Source organism: Oryctolagus cuniculus, chromosome 9 (genome assembly GCF_964237555.1).
Source record: "Oryctolagus cuniculus chromosome 9, mOryCun1.1, whole genome shotgun sequence".
In the NCBI taxonomy this organism is placed as follows: domain Eukaryota; kingdom Metazoa; phylum Chordata; class Mammalia; order Lagomorpha; family Leporidae; genus Oryctolagus; species Oryctolagus cuniculus.
This window is the reverse complement of record NC_091440.1, coordinates 123,308,447-123,336,265: the sequence shown is the minus strand read 5'-3', so window position 1 is coordinate 123,336,265 and position 27,819 is coordinate 123,308,447. Positions and strand designations below refer to the sequence as shown.

The 27,819-nt window shown below is 45.6% G+C and overlaps 1 long non-coding RNA gene across 1 annotated transcript; it reads right to left on the bottom strand.

Moving 5' to 3' along the window:
- LOC103348966 (uncharacterized) lies at nucleotides 1–23,362 on the bottom strand. The gene is made up of 3 exons (XR_011379035.1): nucleotides 21,022–23,362; nucleotides 17,618–17,789; nucleotides 1–17,223 (listed from the first exon to the last, which is right to left on the bottom strand). It is a non-coding gene; the product is annotated as an uncharacterized lncRNA (long non-coding RNA).
- Between the last annotated feature and the right edge of the window lie 4,457 nt (nucleotides 23,363–27,819).

Below are 27,819 nucleotides of genomic sequence, written 5' to 3'. Positions count from 1 at the left end.
TTTATTTTGGCTGCAAGAAACAAACTCATTCTAATGACACCAAGGGATGGACATTTAATTCTAATGACTATGCAGATAAGAACCTGGAGTCCCAGCCAGGATGGGAGGGCCTCGGGAGGAGCTGGAACCCTTGTGGTGTCAGCTGTCATAGGCGCCAGGACCATGCCTCGCCCCAGTTATTTTAAAGGTTCAGAAGCAGATGCATTGTCTGTGTTGGAATCTTTATTCTGTACTCTCTTAACATATGTGACCTACAGCATTTGACCTTCAAAGGCAAGAGGAGAATTATATGGCATCCAGGAATAAGAAACCGCCACTCCGGTTGCCCCAAATGCTGCCTTAGCGGTCATCATAGAAGCCAGAGGAGCAGGGATTGTGCTGCGCTCTTCCCACTGTGGCCCAGCAGCCGGCAGCGTCGGCCTGGCTCCGGTGCTCCTCAGACATTCTCCATCTCAGTTGCCACCCCGGGTCTGTGGAATCCTAGTCTGCACTTGGACCTGATGGACAGGAGCATCCTGTACGTGTTAAATTGAACTGCACAGATCCATACAGTTCTGAAGCGAAGAAAGCTGTAATGCAGTGTTTACACACCCAGCCAACCACTTTCCCTCGCATAAATGCAACAGATTTAACCTTCTCAGAGCTGAAAGAACTAAGGCGGGGTTCTCAACCCAGGCTGCTGCCTTGAACCTGGCAGCTTTCTTGGTTTCCCTCGCCCCCCCTTACAAAGCTCCTTTGTACATAAGGATGATCAAGGATCTTTAGAGAGAATGCTATTGCATGGATCCTGCCCCTTGGACCTCCTGATTGAATCGATCTAGGATGATGCATGGAGTTCAGTAGTTTGTCGGACGCTCCCAGGGTCATTGCGATATGTGGCCAAGGGTGAGAATCCTGGAACCAAAGGAAACCAGATCCATGAACCCTTCTTGAAAAGAGTCCACATGGATAGACATCAGACAACAAAGAAATGACTCAAACTAAACAGGAGTGAAGTAAGTTTGAATAAATTTTAAAATAAGCCACAACTAAGTAACTAGGTCTTTTGGTTAAAGAATATAACAATTGGAACTTTAGAAGGCACAACTCAGGCTGTCCATCCCCTAAATTTCTATGTATGCTTGTTCTCTCTCACTAACTGTATTTTTTTTTTTTTTTTTGGTTTTATACCATCAGCTTTCTGAGTTTCAAACCACTGATTCTTGCTCCCCCTCTTCCCATCTCACCAGTGGCAGGCTTACTTGACAGTGGAAATGAACTTGCCTGTCTGTCCTCAGACTGGTTTTCTAGAAGGGACCAGAAATCTGAGGGGAAGCTTTGTGCTATAGAATCGGAGTGCGAGGCATCAGTGTGAGCTCACGATTGTACTCGTGTTTGTGTTATTATGTCGCGTCATCCATCTCAGCGGGTCCCGCCTTGCAGATTCCCTCACGTCAGCTGCCCCAACCTCTGATTTCTTCCTCCAGGGCTTGGCAGGATATTCGTGCTCTGCTCAGATTCCAGATCACTACGCTGCAGTCAGGACGATGTCTGCAAGCAGAGTGCCAGGGCCATCATGGGGCTCCCTCTAAGGTTTCCCTGCTTCAGGGATCGATTGCAGACTTGCGCCGCCCATGCTCCAACGTCTGTGAGCTCTCGCCTTACGTTCTGTCCAGTTTTACAGGTAAGGCAAGAGATTCCCCATCACAGACAAGTGCAAGTGTCGGGCTATGTGCTTGTAGTTGATAATAGTATTATATTAAAGTTAAGTGTCCTGAAATTGACCATCGCACTGTGGTGATGAAAGTATTCCTAGGATATACAGGATGAAGTACTTTGGATAAAAGGTTATGATGTCTGCAACTTATTCTCCAACGGTCCAGTGAATCTACTAGTATAAATAGCAGTAACATGTAGATGGATAGGGAACAAGAGGGATGTTGACAGAGCATATATGGAACTTGCTATCTGTGGTGAACCTGGGTGAACTGTATTTGGGAGTCTTTGATGCTATTTTAGATTTGCTCTATAAATTCAAAATTTTTTCTGAAATAAAGAGTAAATAAAACATCCTCTAGAGTATGGACAGGACTTGAAGACTCATTTCAAAAGGTTAAGGGTATGAAAGAAAAAAAGAAGTAGGATTGCAGTGTAGAAGCCTTGTGGAGCCCACCTTACTCAAGGGATCCGGTGACAGCCGTGGGCTGCCAGGCACCCAGTGAAGTTAAGTGATGAGAAGGGCTCTTGTCCCTCGTGATTTTCTCACATGGATAACTCAAATTAACAACTAATGGGTGTCTTTAATATACCATTCTCTAAGTACCTTTTTTTTTAAATAAAATATTTATTTGTTATTTGAAGGCAGAGTTACAGAGAGGCAGAGGCAGGAGGGGTAGGGGAGGTCTTCCATCTACCAGTTCATTCCCCAGATGGCCACAATGACAAGAGCTGCACCCATCCGACGCCAGGAGCATTTTCTGGGTCTACCACATGGGTGTAGGGGTCCAAGGACTTGGGCCATCTTCTACTGCTTTCCCAGGCCATAGCAGAGAGCTGGATTGGAATTGGAGCAGCCAGGACTCGAACTGGTGCCCATATGGGATGCTGGCCCTGCTTTACCAGCTATGCCATGGTGCTGGCCCCTCTAAGTACCTTGGGGTAGGTCTTCCATCTGCTGGTTCACTCCCTAATTGGCTCCAATGGCCCAAGCTGTGCTGTTCCAAAGCCAGGATCCAGGAGCTTCCTCCAGGTCTTCCCACGCAGGTGCAGGGGCCCAAGGAGTTGGGCGATCTTCCACTGCTTTCCCAGGCCATAGCAGAGAGCTGGGTCAGAAGTGGAGCAGCTGGGACTCTACCCAGCTGCTCATACGAGATGGTAGTGTCCTAGGTGGTGGCTTAATTGTGATGCCACAACATCGGCCCCTGCCTACTGTTATATCTTGTGTTCTCTAGTCAAAGAATTACTGGATTGACAGCCCTTGAATAAAGTTCCCTTTCTACTATTATCAGCTGTGACCAAGAGAAAGGCTCGCTGGAGTACACCATGGCAGCCCCACTCATCACTTGTTGAGGACAGGAGAATTTTCCTCAGAAATGGCCCTGTGCATGGGAAAGATCATTGCTGACACAGCCAGCACCACAAGTCACATGTTGCATGCAACTGGGGGCAAACTCAGACCACTGGAGAGAGTGGATAATCCTGAGTGGTATTTTTAACCAAAGTGATTCTCTTGCTGGGTGACTCTACTAAGTTGTCATTATTTTTAATACGTTCAGTGCTCTCTCCTTGCTCCCTACCCGCACCCTAATCTGTGGCCCTGTGAATATGTTTCCCTTAAAGGAAAGAAAAATTGCAAGATGGGAAATGGGGAGATGATCTCAGATTATCCAGGTGTGCCCAGCTAATCCAGGAGTCCTTCAAAAGTGGAGAGCCTTTCCTGGGTCAGTGAGAAGAGACGGAAGGAGGAGAGGGGGAGCTTTGGAGTGCTAGGACAACTCAAGCTGTCATTGCTGGCTTGCAGATGGAGGTGGGAGGCCCAGAAACAGACCTCCGTCCTACAACCCCAAGGCTGGAGTTCAGCCAATGGCCAGAATGAGGAAGTGAGGGATCGCCCCCTGTGGCCTTCAGAAAGAAATGCAGACTGCCGTTCCCTCACTGCAGTTTGCTGGGACCCACCGAGGCCCTCCAACCTACAGAGTTATGAGATAATGAACTTGCACTGCTTTTCGCTGTGTGAAGTGTATGGGAATTCATCCTATACATACCAGGCCAATAAGTTTATGCTAATTCATCATGGCTGTAGTTGAAAACCAATACAGTAGGTCTCGTAGGAAGATGGCATTTTGTTTTACTTTTTATGAATTAATTTTAATTGTTTGCAAGCCAGTGAGTTAGAGTCAGGGAGAGACCTTCTCTTCACTGGTTCACTCCCCAAATGCCCACAATGGCCAGGGCTGGGCCAAACTGAAGCCAGAAGCCGGGAACTCAATCTGGGTCTCCCATGTGGGTGGCAGGGATCCAGGTACTTTAGCCATCACCTGCTGCCTCCTGGGTTGTGCACTAGCAGGATGCTGGAGTCAGGGTCAGAGCTGGGATTTGAACCCAGGTACTTTGATAATGGGATTTGGGAGCCTGAACTCTTAGGCTAACGATTGTCCCAGAAGGTGACATGTCAGTGAAGACTTGAAGGAGGTGAGAAAGGGAGTCTTGAGCAGATCTAAGGAAAGAGCATTGCAGACCCAGAAAACAGCAAGTGCAAGGGCCCTGAGTTAGAAGCTTGTGCAGCATGTCCTTGAAGAGTAAGGAGGCCAGTAAGCCTAGTACAGAGTGAGCTGGGAAGAGAGGCAGGGAGAGGACGTGAGAACAGGAGGGTTTGCCCTCTGTGCTGTGAAATCAGACTGCCTGCACTTCCTGCCCTGTGTGGAGCCAGGTGTCCACCTTGACCTTCTTCTGATGGAGAAATAGGGCACTCAGCCCACTGCACCTGCTGCCCGACTCCATCCACCAGTGGTAGTTTTCAGCATCCTCACTGCTTGGTTCCCTCACCTCTGATACCACGTCCTACCACTGGCCTAACAAGGCATCCCCAATGGCCTTGTGTTCCGGAACTGGTTCTCAGACCTAAGGAGTGGCTGCCTGTGGATCTGGTCACTCTGAAAATCAGCGTGGCTCAGATGCTGTGCAACCAGCATGGTTTCTGAGCCTGATTTTCAGATATTAGGATTCCTGTCATGGAAAGTTGGTCGTGGCGAAATCAGGTGTGCTGACTTTTTCATAGGACCGAGTGTCACAGCCTAAAGGACATCTGGGATTTTCAGTGCTCACCGCCCCACCTTCACGGTTTCCGTTGTTGAGCTGAGAGTCTGAGGATATATTATTTTGGCAGCCGTTAGGTGAATTGGCCACGTTTATATCTGTCAAGCTCCAGAGCACTGTTAGCAAGCATTGCAGGTCACATTTCAGGAAACTTTTTTTCTGCTTCATGTGGGTCTACAGTAGAGTGGGTGTGATTTGTCTGAACACTGACAGTTTCTGCCCAAGGCCCCTGAGGTTCGTTGGCCTATCCTTCCTCATCACAGTGGAGAATATGTGATTTCCTGCTTGCACAGTAAAGAGAGTAACTGAGTCAGAGTAGGACAAAAACATTGTCTCCTCATTTCTACTTGTGCGTTGTCCTCAGCAGTCCCTACCCATGATAGTTCTGACATATTACATTTACTGCTCCTGGTGGGGAAATTGTATTGATGTCGGGCGTGGATCACTAGATCCTGGTTGATTTTATTAATCCAGGTGTCCCCGTGAATCCAAGTATCCCCAGTACCCAGCACCATGCCTGGCATTCCATAAATATTTTAAAAATTCACTCCTCCACCTATCTTGTCATAAAATGAATGGCCCTTGTAAAGTTTTTAGACTTTCAATATTGAAAATAAGTAAAATGTTGTGGCATTGACAATTTTATGCAGTTGAGAAAAGTGTTGCCTTATCTCTTAAATTTATCTATCAATCGATCTACATTTCATTTGTGGGGGGGGGGGAAGGGATAGATATCTTTCATCCATTGCTTCACCCTCCAAATGCCCACAACAGCTGGGGCTAGACCAGGCCAAAGCCAGGAGCTGTCATTTGGGTGACAGGGGCCCAAACACTTGGGCTGTCTCCTCTGCTTTCCTAGGCGTATTAGCAGGAAGCTGTATTGGAAATGGAACAGCTGGGATATGAACTAGCACCCATATAGGATGCCGGTGTTGTAGTTGGCAGCTTTACCTGCTGTGTCTCAGCGATGACCCCCCAGGTGATGGCTTAACTGCTGTGCCAAATACCTGGCCTGCATTATGTTACCTTTTACTTCATTCATTGTTGGAAAATATTGTTGAGAAACTTGAGTCTCATGGGAATAATAGACTGGACATATATTAAAAATGGGTTGTAAATTAACTAGAGAAAACTGAAATTTAAAAGGGGGCCTAAAGAGATAAATTGATGAAATGTTTTGTAACTGGAAAAAAAAGACAACCTTCTAGATGGATTGGTTCAGTCGCTTGTAGTCTGAGGTTTTAGTAGTGGAGGCCTCTGATTGAAGACATTGACAGCTCTCAAAACTTGTTTGTCGTGCTTGTCGGTGTCAGGAGAGCAAGCCACACAGTGTCTCCGGGCTGGTTCAGTGCAGTGGGCCTGGGCAGAGAGCCATCCAAGTCACTGGATTCCTCACCTTGCACAATCTCCTATTGACTGAGCTACCTTCTATGGCCAGATCATCCGAAATCCATAATGCCAGTAGCCGACTGGATGAAAGTAAAAAAAAAAAAAAAAAAAAAAAAAAAAAAGCCTGCAAATGATATTTTCCCCACATGCAGAGATGTCTGTCCTGCAGGAGGCCTGTCCTGCTGCAGCACAGCTCCTTAGGTGCAGTGCCTTGAACAGCAGACCTTTATTTCTGACAGTTCCTGGAGCTTGGAAGTGTCCATCAGGGTGCCAGCAGGGTTGGGTGCTTAGGGAAGGCCTCTTCCAGGTTGCAGGCTGCTGACTTCTCCTGGAGGCACACACAGTGGGAAGAGGCTGATCGGCGTCTCTGGGCTCTTCTCCTAAGGTCATGGTCCCAATCCTGGGGTCTCTACCCTCATGACCCGGCTGTCTTCCAAATCCCACTTCTTCACACCATCTTATTGGGGCTTAGATTTCATCACATGAGTGTGGGGGTGGGGTGTAAACATTCAGTCCATTCCGAGGAGGATGGCAGGTTCTCTTTGATCTCTCTGTGGGTCTTGGCATCTAGGACAAAGTATTTATTTATTAAACCTGGGAGTACTTCCAAGTGGAGCCGAGTATTCTTGACATACTATTTTAAGGATATTGCTTAAATCCAAATGTGCTCTCTCCAGTATTCACTGTTAAAGAGAAGACATATCCGGATTATACAGATCCTGCACATCCAATGAAAGGCATGTATCCGGAATGTGTGAGTGCAGAATCTAAATCCACGAGATCCACAGGTAGTTGTACAGCCCTGCTTTGTCACCTAGTAGCAGAATGTGTTCTGAGAAATGCATTTTTTTGAAATGTTTACTTATTTTTTTTTGAAAGTCCGAGTTACACAGAGGAAAGAGAGAGAGAGACAGACAGACAGAGAGGTTGGTCTTCCAACCGCTGGTTTACTCCTCAGTTGGCTGCAATGGCCAGAGCTATGCCGATTCAAAGCTGGGAACCAGGAACTTCTTTTGGGTCTCCCACATGTGTGCAGAGGCCCAAGGACTGGGGCCATCTTCTGCTGCTTTCCCAGGCCATAGCAGAGAGCTGGATTGGAAGTGGAGCAGCTGGGATTCAAACCACTGCAGACAGTGGCTTTACCTACTATGCCACGGCGCCGGCCCCGAGAAGTGCATTGTTCAGGTGGTTTGATGATTGCGTGGACGTTGCAGAATGTACTTAGGCAAACCGGGAAGGTCTAGCCTTCCACACATCCCAGCTGTGCGGTATAGCCTGTTGCTCTGAGCCCTTACTGCGTGGTACCATGTTGAAGAGTGTCAGCTGTTGTAACATGCAGTGTCTGTGTATCTGATCATAGAAAAGGTGCAGTAAAGGTATGGTGTAACAGTAAGTGACACCTGTGGAAGACGCATATTAGGAACGGAGCTTACAGGCCCGCAAGCCTGGCTGTGGGCGAGTCTGTGAATGTGAACGCCAAGGGTACTGCTGGTCCCTGCTGCCGCCTTTACAAACACTGGACGCTCAGGGCACACTGAATTCTTCAACTTTGCTCCTTTCTTCAGTAATAAATTGGCCTCATCTTACTGTAACCTTTTTCCTTTGTAGCCTTTATGGTTTTTTTTTTTAACTTTCTGACTCTTTTGTAATTACACTGAACTTAAAACACACACATTGTCTGGCTGCACAAAAATGTTTTTCCCTTATATTCTTATTTGAGGAGCTTTTTCTGTATTTAAATTATTTGATTTGATTTTTTATTATCATTATATTTTTTTGTTAACTAAGTGAAGACATACACACATGAGCCTAGGCCCTTGTAGGGCTGAAATCTTGTTCACTGTCTCCACCCCCACATCTGTTCCCACTGGAAGGGGCTTTAGCCCCAGGAGCTGCCTGTGTGTGAGGACAACTCCTCCTCCTGGACACTCGCAGAACCTGCCTGCAGCGCTTGTCAGCAAGCTATCCACAGCAGTTTCCTCAGTGTCTTCATCAGCGATCTGCCCAGAAGCAGGAGAGGCACCGTGCACTTTCTTGGTGTTTGTGAGAACCTTTGCTGTTGGAGATCCCTGTTGCCTAAGATTTTGTGAGAAGGCCTGCAAGGGCTCATGCAGCAGCACCATCTGCAAAGACAAAAACAAAGGCAAAAACAGGCTGAGTGCCTGACCCCGGTGCTCTGCCGCCCTAAGCTTCGTGCTCAGTACAGGTCTTCTTGCAGGTTCTTCTTGTAAAATTCACCTCGCTACAAAAGACCTGGGGTTGGCAGTCCTGGGCTGCCCCCCTAGCTGTGTACACCTGGGAAAATCACTCCATCTTTCTGTTTCCTTATCTCAGTAATGGGAGTGGTTATGGGATAAGATGCGCCATAGAGTGTTGAGTGAAAGTTAAAGCCCTAAACAAACATTACTTGTGATTTGCTTAGGAGGCAGCCTAGCACTGGGATTGAGAGCGTGGATTTGAAATGAGGCGTCTTGGTTGCTGTGACCTTAAGCAAGTTGCTTCTCTATATTTATGTTGTCTTGTCTGACTAAGGGGACAGTTTTCATGAGGGTAGCATCCTTGTGTGATGTTACAAGGATCAGGTGACAGAATGTGAGACCTCCCTGTATGTGCTCGTCTTTCTGGCTGAGATCGGTGGTCACGCAGCGGTGTGGAAAGATGAGAAGGAGGGAAGACGGGGTGGCTTCTGTCGGGCCCGTGGCCGTGTGCCCCTGCTTCACTGCACCTCTCTTGGGAGCAGCGTTTCCATTGTATGCTGGGGCCCTCCGGGAGACGTGTCCCTGATCTTCTTACCCGCCCCAGTGTGGCCAGACTTTAGCCCCTGTCACTTGCTTAACTGGTGGGTGTTAAAACTGTCCGGTTAGGACTGTGTCTCCATTAGACAGTTTTTCCCCTGAGTGATGTTAATGTGTTTGATTCAGAAAGGAGACAGGAGAGTGATGTGTGCCTCTACCTATGAAAACAATGCACTGTTCTACGCATGTATGTATACTGATTCACTGAATTTGTGAGGGAAGTCTACCATTACCTGGGTGCTGAGAAGTTAAGCAACTTGGCTCCTGTTCAGGCCGCCAACCCTCACCAGGCTGTTTTGCCTTTGCTGTTACCAACAGTGTGCAGGGGCCTCCATAGTAACATTTAATTATTTGAAAAAATAGCAGAGGGTCATTTCTTTCTATTTAAAAAACTTACTAAGAAGACTGATTGCAAACAGTTTTTCTTTTTTTGGTTAAAGATTTTACTTACTTATTTGAGAGAGTTACAGAGAGAGGGAGAGACCGAGAGAGGTCTTCCATCTGCTGGTTTATTCCCCACATGGCCACAATGGCCGGAGCTGAGCCGATCCAAAGCTAGGACCCAGAGCTGCTTCTGGGTCTGCCATGTGGGTGCAGGGGCCCAAGGAGTTGGGCCATCTTCTGTTGGTTTCCCAGGCCATAGCAGAGAGTTGGATTGGAAGAGGAGCAGCCGGGACATAAACTGGCAGCCATATCGGATGCCAGTGCCACAAGTGGAGACTTGGCCCACTATACCACAGCGCCAGCCCCATGATTACAAACAGTTTTTAAGATCACATTAATTTAACAGCCATGCAATTCTGATTCTTAAAAAAATAGGTGTATTTAGGTTAGAAATAAAGAGCGTCTCACCATTATTTTTTTCATATTGGAAGAGATTTTTAAATAAGTTGCTTAATCCCCCTCTAATGTGTACTTTATATATCTTTTAATCTTTAGCATTTTTTTCCCTTGCATATCAACTCAGATTTGGCTTATTGGGATCTACACTGCCCAGTATGGTTGGAGTACACCTTGAATGCTTCTGAACTATCCGGTTGAAAGTTTCGCTCTGTCAGTTGCTTTTTTTGCATGTTGTAATACCAGTTTTCCCTAGAAAGAGATTTTCTTTAGTTTAGCAATGACTTTGGTAATATTTAGACATTATCTGTTTAACAGCAAAATGCCTTGATCCTAGTGGGTACTTAAGAAGAAATAACTGATTAATAGGTACTTATGACAAAGTCTGTATAAATATCTATAAATATCTGTGTTTATATCATATCAGAATACTCAGCTTACAACTGACTTTTAAGAAAATTATTGATCAGAAACACATTTACCCCATGGCCCTAGCTAATGATAACTTTCTGTTGCCATTTCCTGCTGTTCAAGTAGCAGGGGTCTGGGAGGGGGGAAAGGGTAGGGACCCACACGTGGCAGGAGAACCCCTAAAACCTTAGCTCTCAGACCTAGGAAACTGAAAGGCCCCTGTTTTCCTGGCTGGAGTTGTAGCATAGTGGATGAAGCCACTGCCAGTGATTCTGGCATCCCATATGAGTGCCAGTTCACATCCTGGCTACTCCACTTCCAATCTAGCTTCCTGTTGATGACCTGGGAAAGCAGTAGAGGATGGCCCAGGTGCTTGGGCCCCTGTCACTCACATGGGAGGTCTGGATGAAACTCCGGGGTCCTGGCTTCTGGCTTCAGCCTGGGCCAGTGCTAGCTGTGGCAGCCATCTGGGGAGTGAATCAGCAAATGGAAGATTTCTCTCTCTCTCACTCTTGTTCTGCAACTGACTTTGAAAATAAATGATAAATCTTAAAAAATAAAAAGCTCCCTTTTTATAATTAAAAAAAAATTGAGAGGGAAACACACAGAGAGAAACAGAGACATACACATAGACACACAGAGACAGCTCCCCTCTGCTGGTTCACTTATCAATGCCTGCAAGCACCAGGTGGGAGCTAGGGCTGAAGACTGGAGCTGGGAACTAGATTCAGCTCTCCCCCTGGGTGGTAGGGACTGAATTCCTGGAGCCATGGCTGCTGCCTCCCGAGGTCTGTGTTGGCAGAATGCTGGAGTCAGGATCTGGAGCTGGCAGTTGTTGAACCTAAGTGCTCTGCTGTATGTTAACCATGAGGCTAAGCACTGCTCCAACCCCCCTTTTTATTTTTTAAAAGATTTTATATATTTATTTGAGATGTAGAGTTACATACAGTGAGAGGTAGAGACAGAGAGAAAAGTCTTCCCTCCATTGGTTCACTCCCCAGATGGCCGCAATGGCCAGAGCTGCGCCGATCTGAAGCCAGGAGCCAGGTGCCTCCTCCAGGTCTCCCATGCAGGTGCAGGGGCTCAAGGACCTGGGCCATCTTCCACTGCTTTCCCAGGCCACAGCAGAGATCTGGACTGAAGAGGGGCAGCCAGGACTAGAACTGGTGCCCATATGGGATGCCGGAGCTGCAGGCGGAGGATTAACCTACTGTGCCACGAAGCTGACCCCAAACCCCTTTTTATAAAAAATATTGTAATAGGCTTCTTTGGTAGCCTTAAATGAAATTCATAGAAAATATAGTCTATAATATACATTAAAAATAATATACCTACACTTTGGTTAAAAGCAGAATTAAAAGGCTGTAGATTAGAAGGTCTTCAAAAATTCATGAAAAAAATGCATCTAAAAAACTATGCATGGATTTCAGTTTTTTTTGCAGCCAAAGAGACTTACATTTTAATTCCATTGTCTACCACGTCTTTGAAGTGCACTTGTGCATGTTTATGTGTTGTGTATACATTTCTCTATGGAAATGTACATATGTTGCTATACTGTAATGCATAATAAAGTAGTCACATGCTTAGATTGATAATATATTTGAATTTAAAAAATACTGGAAAATCTTTGAATTTTTTTATATTTGACAATTTTCTTGAAAGGTTTATTTATTTGAAAGGCAGAGTTACGAGAGGGAGAGGCAGAGAGAGATACTTTTCTTGCACTGGCTCACTCTCTTAAGTGTCTGCAATGGCCAGGTCTGGGCAAAACTGAAGCAAGGAGCCAGGAGCTTCATCCCTGTCTCCATGTGAGTGCTTGGTGTCCAAGCACTTGGGGCATCTTCCACTGCTTTCCCAGGCACATTTGTAGGGAGCTGGATCGGAAGTGGAGAAGCTGGCTCTTGAACCACTGTCTGTATGCAATGCTGGTGCTGCGGTTGGCGACTTTACCTGCTATACCACAGCTCTGACCCCTATATCTGATGTTTTGAATGAAGACTAAGAAGGTATATTTAAATGTACACTTAGAATGCCTGTGAATCAAGAGTGATAAACAAATTGAAGTGACTCAATGTCATTTGTGGAAATGCTGCTAGTGACATCAGCACCAAAGAGGGGTTGACAAAGCTTTGTAAAGATCTCAGTGAAATAAACACGCTCTTCCCTCAACTCACCTGAACACTCAGTTTTACTAAAACAATGCTAAAAATATTTTGCACTTGTATGTGAAATAGATGTGGTATTCAATGTTGTAAGTGACATGGGACAATAATTGTTCATTGCTTTGGGTTGAACTGTGAGATTTTTAACATATTTGACTTCCTACCATATTTTGAAAATTAGGATTTTTAACAGATAAATCATGATAAAAAATGTGTTGATATATGTCCACAATGTGGAGTAGTTAAACCAAGCTTTTTAGCATACCCATCACCTCACTAATTTTTTGTGGTGAAACATTTCAGGTTTCCTTTTAGCCATTTCGAAGTAGTAATGCATTTGCAATATGCAGTACTTTACCCATAGTCATCCTGCTACGCAGTGCATCTCAGAACCTTACCTCTGCTGTCTGGCTGGAACCTGGTGCTCTGTGACCAGCATCTCCCCACTGCCGCCCAGCCCGAGCCTCTGCTAAGCACCGTTCTAGCCTCTGTGAGTTTGACTTTTAAAAATTCTACACTTAAGTGAGATCCTATGGTATTTGTCTTTCTGTGGCTGACATTTCTTTACATTGTTTTTAATTCTTTCTTTTTTTCTTCCACTTAGGTTGACTTATTTCATGTAGTATAATGTCCTCCAGATTCATCCGTGCCATCACAAATGACAGAATCCCTTCTTTTTAAAGGCTGAATAATAATACAATCCCATCAAGGTGGCATGTACCAATGCCATCTCATAGTCCAAGTGATCAATTTCAGTTCACAATTGATCACACTGATAGGTCTAAGAGTCAAAGGGATCACACAAACAAGACTAGTGTCTGCTAGTACTGAGTGATAGAATCAAAAAGGGAAGCGGGATACACAGCAGACTCATAGAATGGCAGATGTCCTAAATAGCACTCTGTCCTCAGAATCAGCCCTTAAGGCATTCGGATATGGCTGAAGAGTCCATGAGAGTATTTTAGGCATGGAAAGCCAAGACACTCTGGAAAAAAAAAAAAAAAAAAAGACCTAAATGGAAGATCTCCGCGAGTGAGATCCCAGTGGAAAGAACGGGGCCATCAAAGAAGGAGGTACCTTTCTCTGAAGGGAGGAGAGAACTTCCACTTTGACTATGACCCTGTCAGAATAAGATCGAAGTTGGTGAACTCAAAAGGCTTCCATAGCTTTGGCAACTCATGACTAGAGCCTAGGGAGATTACTGACGCCATAAACAAGAGTGTCAAATTGTTAAGTCAACAATAGGAGTCACTGTGTACTTACTCCTCATGTGGGATCTGTCCTTAGTGTGTTGTCCAATGTGAAGTAATGCTATAACTAGTACTGAAACAGTATTTTACACTTTGTGTTTCTGTGTGGGTGCAAACTGATGTAATCTTTACTTAATATATACTAAATCGATCTTCTGTATATAAAGATAATTGAAAATGAATCTTGATGTGAACGGAATGGGAGAGGGAGCGGGAGATGGGAGGGGTGTGAGTGGGAGGGAAATTATGGGGGGGGGAAGCCATTGTAATCCATTAACTGTACTTTGGAAATTTATATTTACTAAATAAAAAAATTTCATTAAAAAAAGGCTGAATAATATTCCATTGTGTGTGTGGGTGTGTGTGTATGTGTGTGTGTTTTAAAGATTTATCTTTATTTACTTGAAAGAGTTACAGAGAAAGGTAGAGACAGAGAGAGAGGTCTTCCATCCGCAGGTTCATTCCCCAGATGGCTACAATGGCCGGAGCTGAGCCAATCCGAAGTCAGGAGGCAGGCGCTTCTTCTAGCTCTCCCACGCGGGTGCTGGGGCCCAAGGACTTGGGCCATCTTCTGGTTTCCCAGGCCATAGCAGAGAGCTGGATCGGAAGTGGAGCAGCTGGAACTAGAACCAGCACCCATATGGGATGCTAGCACTGCAGGCTGGGGCTTTAACCCGCTGCGCCACAGCGCCAGCTCCTCCATTGTGTATTTACACCACGTTTTCTTCATGTATTCATCTGTTGATGGATACTTCAAATTGATTCTGTATCTTGGCTTGTTGTAAACAGTGCTGTGGTAAACACAGAAGTACAGCTCTCTGATATATTGATTTCATTCCCTTTGGATATATACTCAGTAGTGAGATGGCTGGATTAAGGTAGACCTATCTCTGGTTTTCTGAGGCCCCATCATACTGGTTTCCTTAGTGGCTCTAAGAATTGACGTTCTTACCACCAGTGCACAAGAGTTCTCTCCCTCCGCATCCTTGTGGTGCTGGTGTTTTTCCTAACCACCATCCTTGCAGGTGTGTGGTGGCACCTCATTGTGGTTTTAATCTGCCTTTGCATGATGATTAGTGATACAGAGCAGTTTTTCATCAGCCCATTAGATTTGTGTGTCTTCATTTGAGAAATGTCTGCCCAGGTCCTTTGTTCACTTTTTAATCTGATTATTTGTTTTCTTGCTATTTTATTTCCTCACTGTATTACATGGAAATTGCTTCTTATCCTTGGAACTACCAGAAAGATCCTTGCAAACTCCCACATGCCCCTAGTGGGTGGAATTGGCTCCACTGCGAACCACCATCCTGGAGGTTTGTGGTAAACTGGAATAGAAGGAATTTTATTAAGTCTTACCAGAGACTCTGGATGGAATTCACAGTGGCTTTCTAGCACATCATTCCATGGAACTTTGAGGCTATTATTTTTTTTATAAAATTTGTATTTGGAAAATGGAACATTGCAAGTCATCTGTAGTGCAATGCTGTTCTTTGCTTTGACGGAATAACTTTCCGTGACCTTGCAAATATACCTATCTTTGCAAACAGATTCTTGTCAAGTCTAGACTTTCAGATTCTGGTTCATATTTAGGACATTCTGAATCCTGAGTGACTCAAGTCACATTACATGAGCCAAGTGTGGATTTTGTACTGGCTCCCTAATCCCTAATGTGGTATTATCTCTCCAAAAGTCTCACTCTTCATGAATGAGAAAATTGTTATCACTTGATAGATGCCTGGTGGCCTTAGTGAAACGAGTTGTTCCTTTTGGTCAAATTCTCATCAGATAATAATGACCAATTACTACTAGACTGAACAGAGAAACTAAGTTTAACGAGGTCTATACAGCTATAAAAGGACATTTCATAAAGTTTCGGGACAGTATATTTTATGAAAGAACTGTGTGGCTCTCAAAATATTTTTGCATCAAAAGAAACATCATTTAATTACGTTTTCCACAAATAACTTAAAAATTAAAAAAAAAAAATGAGAGGCAGGCAGACCGATGGCTCTCCAAATGCCCACAGTAACTGCGATGTGTCATGGCCGGAAGCTAGGAGCTGGGAATGCAACCTGGGCCTCTCCTGTGGGTTGTAGGAATGCAATCGTGCGAGCCATCACGGCCACCTCCCAGCCTCATCAGCAGGAACTCCTGCGTGGCCTGGGGGTGTCTTAACCATTGGGCTAAATACATGCCTCTCTGTGAACTTCCTGAATGGCACCGTGACTCTGTTGCATTAGAAATGATCTTTGGAAATGAGCAGATGAAATATATTCAATTCTATTTCTTTTGGGGAGGGGGGGCAAAGTCATTCCTTAAGCCCTTGGAGTAAGTGGCTAATTCTCTTTCAAAAACAACATGGCAAAGGAATGAAAATAAAGTTAAAAAGCAAACTTGTTAAGTGATGAGTATCTGTATTTTCTCAGGGTCTCCCTCAAGTCAGGGTTCCCTTGATACTGCTTTGGAAACCTGAAAGTTTGACGGGCGGTAGCTGCTGCCCCCTAGTGGAAGACTCCTTGATACTGCAGACATCAGTAACCAGGGAAGCCACAGCCAAATGAATGGGAAATAAATTAAAGTGCCTTGTTGAAACGATGCAGATACTTTAGAAAGTTATAGTATGTGTTATTTCAGAATGAGTATTAGAACACCTTTTTCTATAATTGCTTGCAGTAATAGTCATTTAATGTTTTTCTGTCATTGCTTCAAGTTGGACTTTATTAACATCACTCTCAGTTTTACCCACTTGCTGGCTGGCTGTGTCATTTGCAGCACCCAGTGCTAAATGAAAATATGGTACCCTTGTATAACAAACAAGGGGAAAGTTGCTGCTAAAGGTACCTTTAGGATGCCTTTTCTTTTCCTTTGCAGTCTTTCTCTCGGCTTCTTAAATTTTTTAAAATTAGCTGTTTAATGCCATTCAAAAGAAAAATTGGAATTTTAATTATTGATATGTATTTTACCATACATCTTTATGTTGTGGAATGCCAGTTAGTACAAATAGAAGAGCAAATGTAACTTGTATTAAGTGCAAAAATCACTTTTGTTTTGGAATTACTGGAATTACACAGATTTGTATTTTGTAGCTCACATATGTATTTATATATATATTATATATAATATATGTGTATTTTCCTTCTTATCAGCAGAGTGGAAATACTGTACAAAACGACTCTCCACTGTTTTTATTTCACTTCTTGACTTATACACGTTCAACCCAACGGTCCGTACCTCTGGCTCCCTGGTGAGGAAGGACTTAAAGACAAAGGCCTGTTGGCTTCCCTGTCCATCTGTCCCTTTCCTTCTATGCCCACGTTTTTGGCATAAGTGGTTGGATAAGTAGCAGAATTAAGAAAGCAGGTGATGGGGCTTCTAGAGCCTTTATATTTCTGGAACAGCTTAGTCTTCTCTCTCTGTTAGAAATAAGTTGTGGTTCAGGAGGGAAGAGTGGCCTCTTGTGGCTCTGCTTCTGCTGTGGTTGTGGGGGTTAATGCCCCCTTGCACTGGCTTTAAGTCCTGCTGAATTCTCCTGCTCTGTGGGCCCCCTGGGACTCTGTGTTCTTGGAAGATGGTGAACTCCATCTGCAGGTGGGGAGGCAAGGAACGGTGGAATTGAATTGCGTGCATCTCTGCTCTCAACATGCCCTGTGTCCCACCAGACTCCACTTAAAAACACAAGTTCATAAATAAAATTACTGAGAATTTTATGTTGCTGATAGCAGAGTGTCAAACCAAGCACAGGAGCTTTCTGAGTGCAGGCCCTTGTACAGTTGCACAGGGTGTTTGGGCAAGCTGTGTAAGCTGTGTAACTTCAGTCAGTTACAAAAAAAGAACAGCCCCAGTCTGTTGCTGCTTGTGTGCACATCCATCAGTTTCAAGTAGGACTGTGCAAATCAGGCTGTTTGGAAGATTAAGGAGGGACTTTTCTTGTACACATCCAGTGGTTAACAGTTACCCACAGGCAGAGACAGCTGACCTGGGATTCTGTTGTAGGAGTCATGTGCTTGGGTCCTGGCCTCCATGACGCCGACTTGCACTCTGGTTCAAGGTCAGAGCCATTGCTTTGAGGTGAGGATAGAGATGTTAAGAGCATTGTTGACTATATCTAACGAGGTGTTTTGAAGGACTGAACAACTGCAGGGTATTTTCTGTAACAAAGCCAGACAAGGTTTTCTGATTCCTAAGCATGAACACTTAACAAGAGGCAGAATTAGTTCACTTTCATTTATACCATACTTTTAACTACACAGAGTAATTAACATACTTAAGGGGGTAGAGAGTGGAATTTTGTACCTGGATACAGTATGTGATGATCAGATCAGAGGAACTGGCATATTTGTAGTCTGAGGTACATTTCTTTGTGTTGGAGACGTTCGAAAGCCTGTCCATTAGGTACTCTGAAATAGCCAGTAAATGGTAGTCAACTACTGCAGGTACAGAAGTCAGTCCTCCTGTCCCTCTGTGCCTCTGCCCGTTGACCACCCACTCTCCCTGCCTTCCCCCTGCTCTTTCCAGGCTCTGGTGACCGCTCTTCTGTTCCCTGCTTCTTTGAAATCAGCTTTGGATTTCTCATGTACGTTTTAGCTTTCTGTGCTTGCCGAACTGCCCTTAACCTAATACCCTCTGATTGCATCCATGTCACTGCAAAGAACAGACTGCCTTTCTTTTTAAGGCTTAATAATATTCCAGTGCCTATAGGTACCACAGTTTCTGTATCCATTCATCTATCAATGGCTACCTTAAGTTCACTTTTAAAACTTGGTCATACTTAAGAATAGACAAAGAGATTTTCTTTAGATTAGCTTTTTAAAAAGTGTGTTAGGTATGCTTTCCAAAAGGACTGATTTTTAGTTGAATTTTTACACCTTATCAAAGAGTCTATCACAGTGCATTTGTTCTGAAAGTGCCGCCTTTGGAGAATGTGTGAGTGAAGAAGGGAGAAGGTCGAGGTCCCTGCCTTCCAGGACCTTTCTGGTTGGTCAGAACAGAACCCAAGAGATAATCAGAAACTCGTTATCCAGCTTAGATTGCTTTACTAGTCAGAACTAACAATCGGCTTTTCCCAAGTCATACAAAAGTTTTACAAACATGGCTCATCCCTTATGTCTTCTCAAAGAGCAACCTGATTCTCAGTCGACCCTTTATTGATTGACACTAGTCCCTGGGAAACTGAATTATTTCCCCTGCTCTCTCCACTGTATCTCCTTTCTTTGGGATGCTGATTTTATGTCCACCTGACTGGATCGTGGGTGCCTGGAATAAGGGCCAACCGTCAGTTCCAGATGTTTGTCTGAGGGTGGTCCAGAGGAGATTACCAGTTGCATTGGTGGGCTGAGGAAAGCACGTTGCCTTCCCCAAGTATTAATGGTTATCACTGGTTAAGAGACGCTGAACACTGAGACATCTAGAGTGAAAATCCATCTAAGTTGTAATTTGGGAACGGACAACAAAAGAAAACTAATTTTTGGATGCAAAATTTTGACTGTAATAACTTTGTCTTTCATAGAAGTTTAATATGCAAAGTCATTGATTTTGGCTGAAGAAAACACAGCAGATACAAAAGAGCCAAAGATAGAAAGTTCCTCCAAAAGCTCATGGAGAACGGCAGTTAAAAGTTAATGCCAGGCTGGCGCCGTGGCTCACTAGGCTAATCCTCCGCCTTGCGGCGCTGGCACACTGGGTTCTAGTCCCGGTCGGGGCGCCAGATTCTGTCCCAGTTGCCCCTCTTCCAGGCCAGCTCTCTGCTGTGGCCAGGGAGTGCAGTGGAGGATGGCCCAAGTGCTTGGGCCCTGCACCCCATGGGAGACCAGGAAAAGCACCTGGCTCCTGGCTCCTGCCATCGGATCAGCGTGGCACGCCTGCCGCAGTGCGCTGGCCGTGGCGGCCATTGGAGGGTGAACCAACGGCAAAGGAAGACCTTTCTCTCTCTCTCTCTCACTGTCCACTCTGCCTGTCCAAAAAAAAAAAAAAAAAAGTTAATGCCCATTCTCATGAGCTCTCTGAACAACCTTTGCATGACCATGGAGAATCACAAAATATGCAGTAGGAAATAAAAGTAAAGAGTAAGGCTTAAAAAGCAGTCAGCACTAACAAAGAAGGGCGAGCTTTGAGTAAGCCGCTTCTCAGAGCTGAGAGGAACCACAGGCCTCATGAGGGCCGGCCTCTGTGTTTTGCAGAAGATGGGGATGCCAAAGCCCACGGAAGTGAAGTGGCTCTTCCTCCTTCCTCCCTCTCTCCCTCCCTGCCTTCTGTCTGTCTGGATTTTTATTTATTTACTTGAGAGGCAGAGGTATAGACGGAGAGAGGGCGAGACAGAGAAAAAGGTCTTCCAACTGCTGGTTTGCTCCACAAATGGCTGCAGTGGCCGGAGCTGGGTCGATGTGGAGCCAGGAGCTTCTTCAGGGTCTCCCACGCGGGTCCACGGGCCCAAGATATTTGGATCATCATCTGCTTTCACAGGCCATAAGCTGAGCTGGATCAGAAGACGAGTGGCTGGGACATGAACCTGGTGCCCATATGGGATGCTGTCTCCACAGGCAGATGCTTAGCCTACTATGCTACAGCGCTGGCCCTGAAATGGCTTTTCTTTGCTTTTTTTAAAAAGATTTTATTTATTTATTTGAAAGAGTTACACAGAGAGAGGAGAGGCAGATAAAGAGAGAGAGGTCAGCCGGTGCCGCGGCTCACTAGGCTAATCCTCCGCCTTGCGGCGCCGGCACACTAGGTTCTAGTCCCGGTTGGGGTGCCGGATTCTGTCCCGGTTGCCCCTCTTCCAGGCCAGCTCTCTGCTGTGGCCAGGGAGTGCAGTGGAGGATGGCCCAGGTGCTTGGGCCCTGCACCCCATGGGAGACCAGGAAAAGCACCTGGCTCCTGGCTCCTGCCATCGGATCAGCGCGGTGCGCCAGCTGCAGTGCGCCGGCTGCGGCGGCCATTGGAGGGTGAACCAATGGCAAAGGAAGACCTTTCTCTCTGTCTCTCTCTCTCACTGTCCACTCTGCCTGTCAAAAAAAAAAAAAAAAAAAAAAAAAAAAAGAGGTCTTCCGTCCACTGGTTCACTCCCCAACTGGCCGCAGTGGCCGCAGCTGCACCAATCCGAAGCCAGGAACCTCCTCTGGGTCTCCCACGTGGGTGCAGGGGCCCACGGACTTGGGCCATCCTCCACTGCTTCCGCAGGCCATAGCAGAGAGCTGGATCGGAAGTGGAGCAGCTGGCTCTCTAACCGGCGCCCATATGGGATACTGGCACTTCAGGCCGGGGCGTTAACCCGCTGCGCCACAGCACCAGCCCATGAAATGGCTTTTCAATGCCACACAGTAAGGGGCAGAAAATTGGATCTGGAACCTGTTATTTTTCATGGTAACTTCTATTCTTTAACCTCACCTGCTCCAAATGTTTCCTTTTCAGTGTGGAGGATTGGTAGTCAGCTCTGCGTCGCTGTGATGAAACACCTGAGGTAGAGAGAAGAGGTTGATTTGGGGTCGTGGTTCTGGAGGTACGACGCACAGACAGCGTGGTACGGGCGGTCCTGAGGGCCTGCTGGATGGCTGCACATCATGGCGGGAGGGTGCATGCTTGTCTGTGTCTGTGAGCTCATTCTGCATCCTTAGAGAGCCACCAGGGTTCAGTCCCAGGCTCCCAGCCTAGTGGCCTAATTCTAGTCCAACCACTTCCCAAGGCCTTGTCCCTAGACATCATAGTTAGATTAAGTTTATCTTCTCTGAGTACCATTAATGTGAGACTTTGGAGAGTAAAGTATGTGAACTCGGGGTTAAGTATTCACATAAATGGCAGGGGTCAAGTAAAAATAGAGGATTGAGGGCAAAGGTCCTGAATACAGGGAAAACCAGGTGGTGATTAACTGTATATGAAAGGGCTTTACATGAATGAAAACCAGAATATTAATATTCATATCAGCATTACCCCCCAAATTTGAAAGCCTTCCAGATATCAGAGTCTCTCAGTGTAGAGAGAAATGTTTTTTTGTTGACGTTGAGTATCAGGAAGCTAGATCCTAAGCTTTAAACAGATGGGACTGTGTGGGCTACTTACAGATAAGGTTTATAGTGTCACTGGAGCAAGCTCTGACTTTGTAAACACCGAAGGGCGTAGCAGTCAGCTCTCCATACAAGAGAACCAAAGGCAGGTCCTCCTGCAGAGGGCATAGATGACCAGGCAGAGAGGAGAGGCCGCTGTACGTGCAGCGAGTAATCCTGCAGGGCGGCTGTGTGGGGGGCTGGAGGAGACGCAGCGCCTCGCTTTCACTGCCGGCACCACCAGGCCAAGGCTGCGGCTCCTTCTGCACACCCACCACTAGCTCTGGGCCACTTGGGGGAGGGGGTAGCCCTTTTTCCAAATCAAGTGCTTGGTCAACAAAGGTTGAGGAAAGTCTGTTAAGCATGGACGTCTCTGAGTTGTGAGAGAACAGACAAGTAAAAGAATCGTTAAAAAAAAGTTCTTTGAGTTGTTCAATCTTGGAGGATTTATTTTAATGCCCTCGTATCATCCTGTTGTCTGTATACAATTCTGTTTTAGACAGGAATCCTTGCGAATCCACCTGTTATTAGGCAGTGACTTCTATAGTCTGAATGTTTATGTTTAAACTTCACGTTGGGTAAGTGTAAATAGCCAGTGGGTGTCAGTGAGTTGGTTTTCATTTTTAAGTTTTTTAAAGCACAGGTGCAAGGCCAGTACTGTGGTGTAGTAGGCTAAGCTTCCACCTGCAGCACTGGCATCCCACATGGGTGCTGGCTCATGTCCCTGCTAATCCTCTTCTGATCCAGCTCTCTGCTATGGCCTGGGAAAGCAGTGGATGATGGTTCAGTGCTTGGGCCCTTGTACTCTTGTGGGAGACCCAGAAAAATCTCCTGGCTCCTGGCTCCGGATCAGCCCAGTTCTGGCCATTGCAGCCATTTGGGGAGTGAACCAGCACATGGGATACCTTTCTTTCTGTCTCTGTCTGTAACTCTACCTCTCAAATAAATGAAATATTAAAAGTACAGGTGCATGTATCCTGGTATTCCCTTGTCTTAGTGGAGTCCTTGGATAGGTTCTCTAAATTTTTGCTACAGTGAATTGGGTAAAGAAATCCTTAGCCTGGACAACAATGCTGCTTGACAGTATCATCAACACCACGGGACATTTTTAAGAGCTTAAGATTGGCAATTGTCAAAAGGCATGGAAAGGAGTGATATGGTGCCTAAGGTGCTTAATCTTCTTCCTGGTTTAATCCAAATAGCAATTCAGCACCAGAAATGTGCAAAACCAACCGCCCCCGCCCGTCACTGCTGCATACTCCAGCATCGCCCAATTCCACTCCCTGTCTGGATTCTAAAGGCAATTCATCGTCTTGTGCCTCTTACTGTCACATGCTATGTTGGTTGCTATAGCCAAACATCAAGAATGTGAAAAATGTGTATATTTGTGTGTAAGGATAGATCAGTAGATACACTGATATATAGTAGCTTTCTCCAGAGAGTCTTTGTCTTTGTCTATTGAACATCACAGCTTAGCCTCGCCCACTGAAACGTGCTCTTACATTGGCCTACATTAGGGAAAAATCACCTGGCATAAAACCTATTTTAGAATAGTGCTGTCTCATGTAATTTATTGAATATTATTTTGGAAGTGAAAAATAGAGTGGTTGTATAGGTACACTTTTTTAAAAAAGGATTTATTTATTTCAAAGGCAGAGATAAAAGGAGGGAGGGGGAAAGAGAGAGAGAGATACCTGTCTTCCATCTGCTGGTTCATCCCCCAAATGGCAATAACAGCCAGGTCTGGGCCAGGCCACGCCAGAAACCAGGAGCTTCTTCCAGGTCTTCCACACGGGTGCAGGGGCCTAAACCCTTGGACCGTCTTCTACTGATTTCCCAGGTGCACTTCCAGGAGCTAGATCAAAAGTGGAGCATCCAGGACTTGAAGTGACACCCATGTGGATGCCAGCCCCGTATAGGTACTCTTTCACAACATTAAGTAAAAAAATAGTAAGTCGTGGACTCTGTGTATGTGTGTTTGTATATAAATATATACATGCTTATGTATATATATAGATATACATAAATATGTATGGAAAATTAGGAACACATTTAGGGATGCGTACACATCTGTATATCTATACATTATAATATATCTGCTTTGTACATATGTGCATAGAGAAGGGGGAGATTTATTATAAGGAATTGGCTAATGTTATTGGAGGCTGGCACATCCAGGATTTGCAGAGACATGTCCAAGTTGAAGTCTGAGGCAGGAGACTGCTTTAGAAACAGGGAGAGCTGGTGTTGCAGTTCTAAGGCCACCAGGCACAAGATTCCTCCTGGACTCCGCGAAGGGCCATCTTTTTGCCCTATTTAGGCCTTCAACTGATCAGACAAGGCCCATTGACTTGACAGAAGCATTCTGCTTGAGCTGGGCTGTTGACTGAAGTGTTAATCTCTGAATTACTTCCCTTAGCACTCGCACCCCCAGGATCACCCCTGCTGTTGAAAATGGCAGGTCTCCTTTTGTAAAGGCAGAATAACAATCTGCATAAGTTGGTGTGTGCATATACATACACACACATACACACACATTTCTGTACATATTTCTATAAAATCTGTGGCAGACACTTAGGACATTGCAAAGGATGTGGAAGTGCGGGTGTCCTTCACAGGTGGTGACTTCACTCTCTGTGGGGAATGCGACCAGCAGGTGGATTGTTATACAAGGTAGTTCTGGTTTTACAGAAAGGAAAATACTACATGATCTCACTTGTATGTGAGATCTAAAAATAAAAACCACAAAAATAGAAAAATGGTAGTTGCTGGAATCGGGGGAAGGATGGAAAGTTACACGTCAAAGGTTACAGGGTTGCAATTATATAGGACTGTTAGCAGAAAAGATCTACTATACAATGGGAGTGCTTAAGTTAATATTATATTGTATTGGCCGGTGCCGTGGCTCACTAGGCTAATCCTCTGCCTTGCGGTGCCGGCACACCGGGTTCTAGTCCCAGTTGCCAGATTCTGTCCCGGTTGCCCCTCTTCCAGGCCAGCTCTCTGCTGTGGCCCGGGAGTGCAGTGGAGGATGGCCCAAGTCCTTGGGCCCTGCACCCCATGGGAGACCAGGAGAAGCACCTGGCTCCTGCCTTCGGATTAGTGCGGTGTGCCAGCCGCAGTGCACCGGCCGCGGTGGCCATTGGAGGGTGAACCAATGGCAAAGGAAGACATTTCTCTCTCTCTCTCTCTCTCTCACTGTCCACTGTGCTTGTCAAAAAAAAAAAAAAATATTGTATGGTGCTGATTTGCCAAAAGAGATTATAGGCGTGGTGGTAGAAATACAGGTAACTACATGGGATGATGGGTATGTCCATTTGCTAATTTCTGCAGTAACCATGCCACTATGGTATAAGGGTACTCCACAAAGTTCATGGAAAAATGGAATCAAAAGTCTGGGTTTATATTGGTGCAAATTATTTGAAATCCAGGTATGGGTTTTTTGTAATAGGCATTTTTCATGATCTTTTTCAAGATCCCCTCTATGTAAGGGGGGATGATGCCTGTGGTGCCAGCATCTCAGACGGGCATATCCTGATGGTTCATATCCTGGCTGCCTTCTCCTCTGATCCAGCTCTCCACTATGGCCTGATAAAGTAGTGGAGGATGGCCCAAGTGCTTGGGCCCCTGCACCCACATGGGAGACCTGGAGAAAGCCCCTGTCTTCTAGTATCAGATCAGGCCAGCTCCGGCCATAGCGGCCATTTGGGGACTGAACCGGTGGATGGAAGACCTTTCTCTCTGTCCCTCTATCTGTAACTCTACCTCTCACATAAATAAATCTTTAAAAAAAGTTTTTGCAGCATAATAAACAATGTTGTAGGCCAGTTTTTCAGGATCTTTCTGAAGTACCCTTGCATGTAGTTTTTACATCTCTTCCTGGTTTCTTCACTTAGGATAATATTCTCTCATGTTCGTCTGTATTGTCCCAAATGGCAAGATTGCTAGTTTACAGGCTGTACACTATTCTACTGCATAAATACCATCATTTCTGTTTCCATTCATCCAGATGGACACTTGGGTTGATTTCATATCTTAGCTATAACAAATAGCATTGCAATGAATATGGAAGTGCAGATGTGTAAGGAAGTTGATTTAATTTCCTTTGGGTGTATACCCAGCAGAAGGGATTGCTGGATCATATGATAGTGGTCTTTTTTTTTTTGGGGGGGGGGTGGCAATACTGTATATTGTTTTCCATAATGCAATTTATGTTCCTTCTCCCAGAGTTGCCTTTTCTCCATACTCTTGCCAACACTTGTTATCTCTTAAAAATCTTATTGAGGGAGAGGAATAGGAAATGGGAGGGGAGAGACAGAAGAGGAGAGAAGCCAGGGGGAAGGGATAGGAGGTAAAGGAAGACAGGTACAGGGGAGAGGGCGAGGGCTCCTATCTGCTGGTTCACTCCCCATGTGAGTCAGGAACTTACTCCAGGTCCCCCACATGGGTGGCAGGGAACTTGCAGGAAGCTGGAATCCGAAGCATGGCTCAAGATTTGAACCCAGGCACTCAGATATGCGACATGGGTGTCCTAGTTGGTGTCTTCACCACTCGGCTAAACACCTGTCCCTCTCTTAGCTTTTTTTTTTATTATAAATCTTTTTTTTTTTTTTTAAGATTTTATTTATTTGAGAGGCAGAGTTAGAGAGAGAGGGGGAGACAGAAAGAAAGGTCTTCCCTATCCACTGGTTCACTCCCCAAATGGACACAAAGGCTGGAGCTGGGCCATTCTGAAGCCAGGAGCCAGGAGCTTCTTCCAGATCTCCCATGCAGGTGCAGGGGCCCGAGCTCTTGGGCCATCTTCCACTGCTTTCCCAGGCCATAAGCAGAGATCTGGATCAGAAGAGGAGCAGCCAGGACTTGAAGTGGCAACTGTGTGGGTGCTGCAGGTCGAGGGTTATCCGATTACACCACAGGGCCAACCCCTACTCCAGCTCATTTAATTTTATGAAAGTACCTGACAACGGTTTATTTTGTGAAAGATCTTCAATCTAAAAATTCTTATCTATAGGTTAAAAAGGCACATTAGGTCTGGAGGGGACAGCTAGCAAGAAGCAGCATCTGTTTATCTCAGGGTTGTTCCTTTTAGCTCCTATTTTGGAAAACAGAGCAGGCTCAGTTTGTGTGTATTCATAGAAGGACATTTTACCTTGAATTTTCATTTGGGAAGGATTAAAGGTAATTCAATTCGGATCTTAAACATTTGTTTACGATCTTTAACATAGCCTCTTCCTGCACTCTGTTAGATTAGAGCTTGACTGAAGCAGTCGTTGGTGGAAGGGTCCTGGCTGGCGGCCAGGAAGGCCTGCACATCCTGAGTCAGTGGCTTGCACACAGAGCCAGACCTCGGGGTTTCCAGGCCCTTCCGAGAGCCGCCTCCTGCAGCCCGACGCTCCCTCCTTGTCTGCGCCACCTGCCCACACGTCAGGGCTGTATTCCAGGGTCGTCTTGGAAGAGGCCTCCACAAACCGCCCAGGTAAAGCCCAGTGCTCCCCCCAGCTGCTGGCTCTTCCTGCCCGTGGTACAGACAGCAGGCTCTCCACCAACACGACTGAATGGAAACCCGTCTCCTCTTCCAGAGCCGAATCCGCCTCCTCTACGCAGCTGCTCTGGTTTTCCCAGTCTCTCCCTTCCTGACTGCTATTTATCCCACTCTGCCCTCAACAAAACTGACCTCATTTTTGACCCGACATTAAAGACCATACCATCTTCCTTAGTAAAGTGTTCAGAGATAGTCTTGATAGAGTAAGATCTTGTACATGTATTTTGAAACCCAGCTGCATACCTAGAAGTTAGGAGAGATTTCACCGACAGCAGAAAATGGGAAGAAGACAGGCTTGAGTGAATCGTCAGGTCAGTGATTCCATTAAGATGAGGTCTCAAAAAAGCCTAACCAACCCCCTCCGTTCAGGTTTAGGTTGTAGCGGATCATGTTCCTCCATGCTGGATTGATCAAATCACGAATGTACTTTCCTGGTCCCTCCTGGTAGTGGGCTACAGTGTGTTCAGGAGCGAGGAGGCTGGACCCTGTACTGTTGGCAAGAATGGGGAGCATTTCATCTCAGGAAGTGAAGATGAGAAGGTCTACCTCATGTTTTCAGGTATCTGAGTGTTGTTATGTGGGTGAGAAATTGTTTCTCTGCGT